Source organism: Odocoileus virginianus, chromosome 4, assembly GCF_023699985.2.
Source record: "Odocoileus virginianus isolate 20LAN1187 ecotype Illinois chromosome 4, Ovbor_1.2, whole genome shotgun sequence".
NCBI lineage: Eukaryota > Metazoa > Chordata > Mammalia > Artiodactyla > Cervidae > Odocoileus > Odocoileus virginianus.
In genome coordinates, this window is record NC_069677.1 from 18,555,048 (window position 1) to 18,563,407 (window position 8,360).

An 8,360-nucleotide genomic window follows, 5' to 3' on the forward strand; every position below is an offset into this window, starting at 1 on the left:
CAACTTTCTTCACAGTCCAATTCTCACATTCATAAATGACCACTGGAAAAACCATAGTCTTGACTAGATGGACCTTTGTTGACAAAGTAATGTCTCTGCTTTTTAATATGCTATCTAGGTTGGAATAACTTTCTTTCCAAGGAGTAAGCGTCTTTTAATTTCATGGCTGCAATCACCATTTGCAGTGATTTTGGAGCCCCAAAAGATAAAGTCTGACACTGTTTGCGCTGTTTCTCCATCTATTTCCTATAAAGTGATGGGATAGTCTGCCTACCATTAGTTAAAATATTGTGTCAAGTCATGTCTTGACCTATTACCAGTTCTGTGACTATGTACCTTGTCAGACCTCAGGTTTTTCAACTTTAAAATGGCAAGCCTGAATTCAGTGATCTCTAATCTTCAAATCATGTCTAATATTCTATATTTCCTTTTTGTGTGAGATTCTAAATGGAAAAATTCAATAGGATAGAAAAGCCTTGAAGTTTGAGAAAAATAACATAACTAAATATCTGCTGAATATTTAAAACTGTTTAAACTTGTCAATGTTTGTTTAGTAGTAAAATATAGTACATGAAAATGTTGGTTATCACAACCCCTATCTTTCCAAATTTTGCTGTGTTTTATTGAAAAGTTGACAAGTCACACATTTGCCAATCATCTTTTATCCTTGAAATTTGACAGATTTGAAAGCTGTGACAAAGAACTGATTTCAGTTCAGCTTGGGTTATTCTCTGAAACCTTTATGGAACTAGATGGATGTGTTATACGTGAAACAGGTGCTAGGTTTGAACAACACATTTGTGAGATGGATAGCAAAAGAAACAGTAGGAGTTCACTCAAGAATTTTTATTTTATATAATGTCAGGGTATGGAGAAAAAATTAACCTCTTTGGAATAATAAGACAATGTCATCTTTAGAAACCACTGGTTACTAATCAGAAAAATATTTTAAAATGATTTAGATAATCTTTTAGGTAAAAACTGAAGGCCAGCACATATGATTAATAGACCCTTGACATCAGAGCAATGAAAGATATTCAGGATGTTCAGACACTGAGCAATGCAGAAGAAAGAACACAGAACCTAAAATCAGGATTATCTGGATTCTAGTTCTTTTGTGCTGCCACAGCTTGCTTCATCACAATATTTCAAAGGAAGGTATATGATGCCAAAGTGTTTCCTCCTGCACCTACAATGTGTTGACTCAAATATTTCCTGTCAACCCCTGCACTATTTGTATCATTGCTTAAAATAATCTAATGCATGTGTGTATGTTAGTCATTCAGTCATGTCCAGCTCTTTGGGGCCCCATGGGCTGTACCCTGCTAGACTGCTTTGTCCATGGAATTCTCCAGGCAAGAATACTGGAATGGGTTGCCATTCTCCTTGCCAGGGGATCTTCCAGACCCAGGGATTGAACCCAAGTCTCCTGCATTGCAGGCAGTTTTCCTTATGGTTTGAGCCACCAGGGGAGCCCCCCAATAAGATTAAATTCAAAGAACCTGACCAGTAAAAATATTTATAATTTCATATAAAGTGAAGTCTAGTGATTGGCCACTTAATGGTTGTTCAGCTGCAGAACTGAAATTGTTGAAAACCAAACCCAGAGCCTCATCTTGAGAGAGGCTGAATTATAATGCAAATTGAATACTCAACCTCACAGAAGTCTATTGTTACAAGAAGAGCATTGATTAGGATAGAATGGGATCCTCAGAATGGGAATGGGGACCTGGGGAAGGTGAAAAAATTAAACTCATAAATTCTGATGGGTCTTTGTCAGTAGAAGTTTCCATTATACCTGTGTCTAAGATTAACCCTGCTTTGCCTAAAGAAACTACAGTGGCCTTCCCTGAAATAATTTCAAGCCACCATAGATTTTCTTCAGGACCCCAATCCCAAGACTCTTTGCTTCTAGACTTATCAGTTCAGTTCAGGAAGCCAGGCTTCCCTGTCCATCTAGACTTATAACTAGACTCAAGTCTCAGCAGGCTTGAAAGTTGAGATATGAATTGTGTTCCATGTAGATGTTTGTCATACTTCAAAAGAGCTACAAGATTTTTCCAGTTTATACAGACAGAAATCCAGGGAGTATGTGTGGGAATGGATGTTGAAGGTGTTGGATAATGGAGGAAGGAACAAAAAATTAAATCAGGATGAATTTATTGATATGGACCTATGAAGCAGAGATTCTGAATTAAATATTGCAACTTGGAGGGTTAGAAAGTGTCTTGCTCTTTGATTTGGCTAATGCATAGACCAAAACATAGATCAAGAGGTGGCCTACACTAAATTAAGCTGAAATGCCAGAACTGCCTAGGTATATGGTAAAATGCTCCAAAGGCTTAGGGGAACTGGAATGTTAGATTGTTATTATCATGTAAGACCTATTTACCCCTGCACGGTCCAGAGTTCACACCTTTCGAAAAGGACTGAGTTTGTGAGGGAAACCTTAGCATCCTTGAAGAGCTTTTTGATCACTCTTTTCTGTAGGTCAGAAATTATTGTGAGAACTGCTATCAATGAAGTAGAGAGGCTGAAATATGATGGGGATAATTGGACTTCAGAGTGGCAGGGGCCAAGTGGCAATACTTAGTTGCTGAAGGCAAGGTGGTTGTGGTTTCCATATGAATAACAGAGTCAAAACAGCAATTAGAATAGTTTGGCAGTGTACAAGAAGTAAAAGAGTGGACAGTCTACTAAATTCTTGCTTACTATGTACATGGGATAGTTCTAGGTCATAAAAGCAGAGCCACAGTCATTCCCAGCAATTAGGACTCCACACTTCCACTGCAGGGAGCATGGGTTTAATTTGATCCCTGTTCAGGGAACTAAGACCCTGCAAGCTGCATGTGTGTGTGTGTGTGTGTGTGTGTGTGTGTGTGTATTTATATATATATATATATACATACACATACATATGTATTCACTTTATTTTATATATAATAACTATCACATATGTATGTGTATATGTGTGTATAGAAAGAGAGAAAGATAGTGCTAAGTCGTGTACAGTTCTTGCAACCCCATGGACTGCAGACTGTCAGGCTTCTCTGTCCAGGGGATTCTCCAGGCAAGAATACTGGAGTGGGTTGCCATTTCCTTCTCCAGGGGATCTTACCGACCCAGGAATTGAACTCAGGTCTCCCCAGAATTCTTGCCTGGAGAATCCCGTGGACGGAGGAGCCTGGTAAGCTACAGTCCACGGGGTCTGTTAGAAAACGCCGTGGGAAGAAAGAGCCACCTCTAAGGACCGTTGATGAAGGCCTTTATTGGGCGGTCGCTCTCGGGCAGAACTCCCGGGGGCGGGTGAGTGAAGAGACAAAGGGAGTCTGCAACCTGCGGGAAGTGGGGGCGGCACCTATATACCCTGGCGTATACGGAAGCGGCGGGACCTTTTCGAATATGCTTGGAGTTAGGCTCTAGGGTGCTGATTGGCCTTTTGTCCCGTGTCGGTTTTTCTTGATTGGCCGGAGTCTTGGCACCTTCGCGTCCATCAGTCTGCCTGGCAACGGGCTGCTGATTGGTAGATGTCTGTCCCTGGTACTTATCTGGGATCTTTTGGCGGGGGCAGTCAGCGTGACCTTTCATCCCGGCCTTTATGATATAGGACAAGGGGCGACGTTTGTCTTCTGGCTACTTCCTGCTGGACGGGGGCGACGTGGGGGGTCAGGGCCGGTCGGGATGAAAGGTCAGCTTATGCAGGATTGTGAGGTGGGTCTATGTCTTCTTGATTGAGTTGAATGTAAGCTGTTAGTATCATGGCCCGTCCAGTCGCGGCCTGTGCTATTTCTTGGACCCTGCGAAAAACAAGTTGGAGGAGTCAGGGGCCTATGGTGAGGCCCATAACTAGTAGGAGTATAGGGCCCAGGGAGGGTAAGAGGTAAGGGAGTAAACCATTGAGCCCGGCCCAGAGGGGGCTCTCTTGGAGCTGCCGGCGCCTTTGTTCTAAATCGTCTTGCAGTTCTTTGATCTTAGTCCGGACTGTTCCAGAGCGGTTGGCATAGAAACAGCATCTTTCCTGCAAGAAAAGGCCTAAGCCGCCCTCTCGGGCAGTGAGGAGGTCTAGCCCACGTCTATTTTGGAGGACAGCTTCTGCTAGAGAATCTATCTGCCCCTGAAGTTCTAACATGGTGTCAGCCACATGTTGGACATCTGATATGATCTGTTGGGAGAGTTTGGCGTACGTGTGCTGTGAGAGGCCGATCCCTGCCGCCCTCACTGCTAGGCTGGTGGATAAGCCCAGTCCCACCAGCAGGGGTACCATCTGGACAGCTCGTTTTGCCCTCCCGGCCACATGGTCTAGAGTGGGCATGGGGACTGGTTCTTTTCCTGATATCAGGTCAATGTTTGGGGGCAGAACTGCGAGTACACAGGTTCCAGTCCAGTTTGTGGGGAGGAAAGTATAGGCCAGGTTTCTTCCACAAAGATCAGAGGATGAGGGGCGTATATTGAGGTGGTGATGTTCTGTATTGTGGTATAGCTGGCAAAGTCTCTCAGCCCCACGTCTATAGCTGTCTCATTGTCCGTTATTTGGCCTCTTAGGCAGTATCCTATTGAGGCTTTTATCGGTTGTACCCGCAAGGGTGGTGTCACTTAACACGCTGCTGGGTCTACAGAGGTGTTGACCGGTTGGGAGAGGTTGGCCGGCACAGCTAGCGGGCGAGGGGTTCTTACGGTTAGGCATATCCAGCAACCTTGGGCCCACTCGGGGCTGAACTGATTTAGGGTGTTTTATGTTACTGTATTAAGTTTGTAGTGGCTGGATCTAATTGTAAAGGACCCTGCGGGCCAGGGGATGGTAATGGACTTTTGGAAAGTAATGGTCATTACTTTTTAGAGTCTTTGTTAGGCTTGTTTTTTTTCGTGCCATATCTTGGACTCTTCTGCCATCTGAGACGTGTATGGGTGCCTTTAGGTTCTAGCAGACCTCTTTACCTGTCTTATTTGGGCATGCCGGTGAGGAAAGGTGGGGGCCCAATGAACCAGGGAAGTGTCCTGTCTGGGTTGTAGTTTAATAAATTTTGTTCGTTGGGCCCCTGCATTGACGTGCTTCTTCTTTGAGGTAGCATAGAGAGTGGAGAGTTCTTTCATATTCTAAGCAGGAACAATTTTTGAGCTGATCTGAGGGCAGGGGCTCTGGGGGCAGGACAGCAGGCACGCATTGCCAAGAATTGGCCTTTTTAATGTATGTGTACCCCTCTGGAGAAACCTCATATCCCTCTCCTATAAAGTTGTAAGCCATTTTGTCTCTGCAGTTGACTTATTGGATGTGTCTGGCCCTTTTCTCGGGATATTGGGAGAGAGAGTTCCCTGGCGCAGTCGCAAGGCTTTTTCATTTGCCTGGCCAGTATTTGTCTCGCTTTAGCCGGGTCATCAAATTCCCCGTAGATCTGACCAAGGAGCACAAGCAATAGAAGCGTACCTGTCATGTTCTGATAGCAGGTGGAAAGGGGGTCCGGGAGATTTTCAGTTTTGTGGGCCCCGTTAGGGAGGACTGGTATGTGTGTCCTGGCGAAGCCCCTGGACCTGAGTCTAAGCCTGGCTCTCTTTTTGGAAGATCTGGGGGAGCTAGTTTGAGCCTGGTCACGTGGTACCAGGGTTCGAGGCCTGAGAGCTTGGCTGCAGTAGGGGTGGTCAGGACCACTGTGTAAGGACCCGTCCAACGAGGTTGGAGGGGCCCGGGAGACAAGGTCTTGAGTAGCACCTGGTCTCCAGGCGACAGTGGTCTGATGGGGCCGTCACCGTCCCTAGGTTGTGGCAGGACCCGATCTGCGTGTTCCCTGAGTAAGGCGCGCAGGCGGGTGAAGAGGGGCAGGTAATTGGCCAGGGGAGGTGGTTTTTCTGGGGGCAGATGGGTCAGCAGGTAGGGCCTGCCGTACAGCAGCTCGAAGGGGGTCAAACCTGTCTTTGAGTGTGGTGTTGTGCGGATGCGGGTGAGAGCCAAGGGGAGGAGGTCAACCCAGGAGAGCCGCACTTCTGAGGCGAGTTTGGCGAGGTGGGCCTTGAGGACCCCGTTGGCCCGTTCTACTTTACCCGATGACTGGGGCCGGTACGGGATGTGAAGATGCCAGGTGATGTTGAGGGCTGCAGCTACCTGCTGGGTTATCTGCGAAACAAAAGCAGGTCCGTTATTGGATTGGAGGGAGTTAGGGAATCCGAACCGGGGGACAATGTGTTTGACCAGCGTTTCAGATACTATTGCGGCTGTTTCGCAGGAGGTAGGGAAGGCCTCGACCCATCCTGAGAACGTGTCTACGAGTACCAGCAGCTAACGATAAGCCCGGTGTCTGGGCATGTGAGTGAAGTCCACCTGCCAATCTTGACCAGGCAGATGTCCTCTAGCTGGTGGGTTTCTTGGGGGGGGCCGGAGCCCTCCTTGAGGAGAGATCGTTGCGCAGGTCAGACAGGAGCAGTGTACGGTCTGGATGGCCTGCCTAAGATGAAGAGGGGAGAAGAGCAGGCTAAGAAAAGTTAAGAGAGCTCGCGGTCCGATATGGAGTGTGTCATGGATCTGCTTTATGATGGTGATGGCTTGTTGTTTAGGGAGGACCAGTTTTTCGTGGAGGGTGATCCATCCAGAAGGATGTGTTGGAACGACGGCCTCGTTAATAAGTCGGAGGTCTTGGACTAGTCGGTAGGCCCCTGAGGCCTTACGGACTGGAAGGATGGGGGTGTTACATGGGGATGAGGTGGGTACCAGTAGGCCCTGTCCCAGGAGGCGGTCGATGATTGGCTTAAGTCCTCGAAGGTTGGGCTGGGACAGGGGAAACTGGGCCCGAGCCGGAAAACAGGTGGGGTCTTTAAGGTGTATGAGGACTGGGGGTTGGTGTTGGGCAATTGTTGGGATCTTGGTATCCCACACCTGGGGATCTATTTGGGCGTCAGAGAACCGGATTAGCAACAGCAGGAACCTGCCTGTGGAAGGAGAAGGCCCTGGGGTCAGGTGAAGTGTGGCCTTGAGTTTTGTTAAAATGTCTCTCCCTAGTAGAGGGGTTGGACAGGAAGGAATAACTAAAAAGGAGTGGGTGAATAGGCAGTTGTCTAATTGACAGTTTAAGGGCTTGGTCTCTAGGGGCCATGATGACTGGCCGTCAATTCTCATTACTGAGACCCGGGAAGGATGTAAGGTGTCTCTGAAAGAGGGAAGGACCGAATAGGTAGCCCCCATGTCAACCAAGAAGTCGATCGACTTACCCGCTACCTGGAGCATTACCCTGGGCTCGGCTTGGGTTATTGGGGTTCCCGAGTCTGGGCAGCTTCAGTCTTCATCGAAGGTCAGCAGTTGTAGTGCGGGGTCTGGGCTTGGAGTCACCTTAGGTCGCTCTGGTCCCTTACCCCCTAGGGTCAGGGCCCGAGAGGCCGAGGGACAGTCACGTGCCCAGTGTCCGTGTTGCCTGCACTTTGGGCAGGGCTTTGTGGGTGGTCTCGGGTTAGGACACGTTTTGGCCCAGTGTCCCTCTTTGCCGCATTTGAAGCAGGCCCCCGGTGGGGGTTTTTGTGGGCCCGAGCCCGTTGCCGGCCGCAGGGCTGCTACCAGAGCCTGGGTGTGTTGGTTGAGAAGGCTAGCCTGGAGTTCAGCCTTTTGTTTTAGTCTGGCTTTATGGTTAGCTTATGCAGTCTCTTCCCAGGCACTGTAAACTTTAAAGGCCATTTTTACCAGGTCTCGTATGGGAGTCTGAGGGCCTTTGTTGGCCTTGGCTAGTTTTTTCGGATGTCGGGGGCGGATTGAGAGATAAAACAACTGGCCAGGGTGACTGCTCCAGCTGGGGAGTCTGGGGCCAATCTGGTATATTGGGTGAGGGCCTCTGTCAGCCTATTCAAGAACATAGCCGGATTTTCGTCAGGGCCCTGGGTGATCTCATCCAGCTTAAGGAAGTTGACCACTTTATTAGAAATGGCTTCCATGCCATCTAGGAGGCACTCTACCATATATCTGACTCTGAGTTCGCCTCCCCCAGTCTCTTGATAGTCCCAGTCAGGGTCTGTGTCTGGGACTGCCTCGGCCCCTGGGGGGCGTTCGGGGGAGGGATTAGCAAAGTGTCTCTGGTCAGCCTGGGCTCTAGCAGCCGTCCAGATGGCTTGTCGCTCTTCTAGGGTAGTAGTGGAACCTAAGACTACATAGATATCTTTCCAGGTTAAGGCATATGAGCGGGTCAGTTGGGTGAACTGTTTGATGTAATGGGTAGGATTGGATGAGAATGACCCAAGCTTGGCCTCGATCTGAGACAGGTCGTGAAGGGAGAAAGGGACGTGGACCTGTGCCAAGCCCTCGGCTCCGGCTACCTGTCTCAGAGGGAGTAGGGGAGCTGGGGCACGGGGAAAAGAATTTCGGGATGACTGTCCATGGGACCGTGTGTGTG

General features: G+C 48.3%; 1 long non-coding RNA gene across 1 annotated transcript; it reads right to left on the reverse strand.

The window, feature by feature from the left end:
• Window positions 1-3,248: 3,248 nt before the first annotated feature.
• LOC139034736 (uncharacterized) lies at window positions 3,249-7,870 on the reverse strand. Its single transcript, XR_011487243.1, has 2 exons — window positions 7,195-7,870; window positions 3,249-3,797 (listed from the first exon to the last, which is right to left on the reverse strand). It is a non-coding gene; the product is annotated as an uncharacterized lncRNA (long non-coding RNA).
• Window positions 7,871-8,360: the final 490 nt, after the last annotated feature.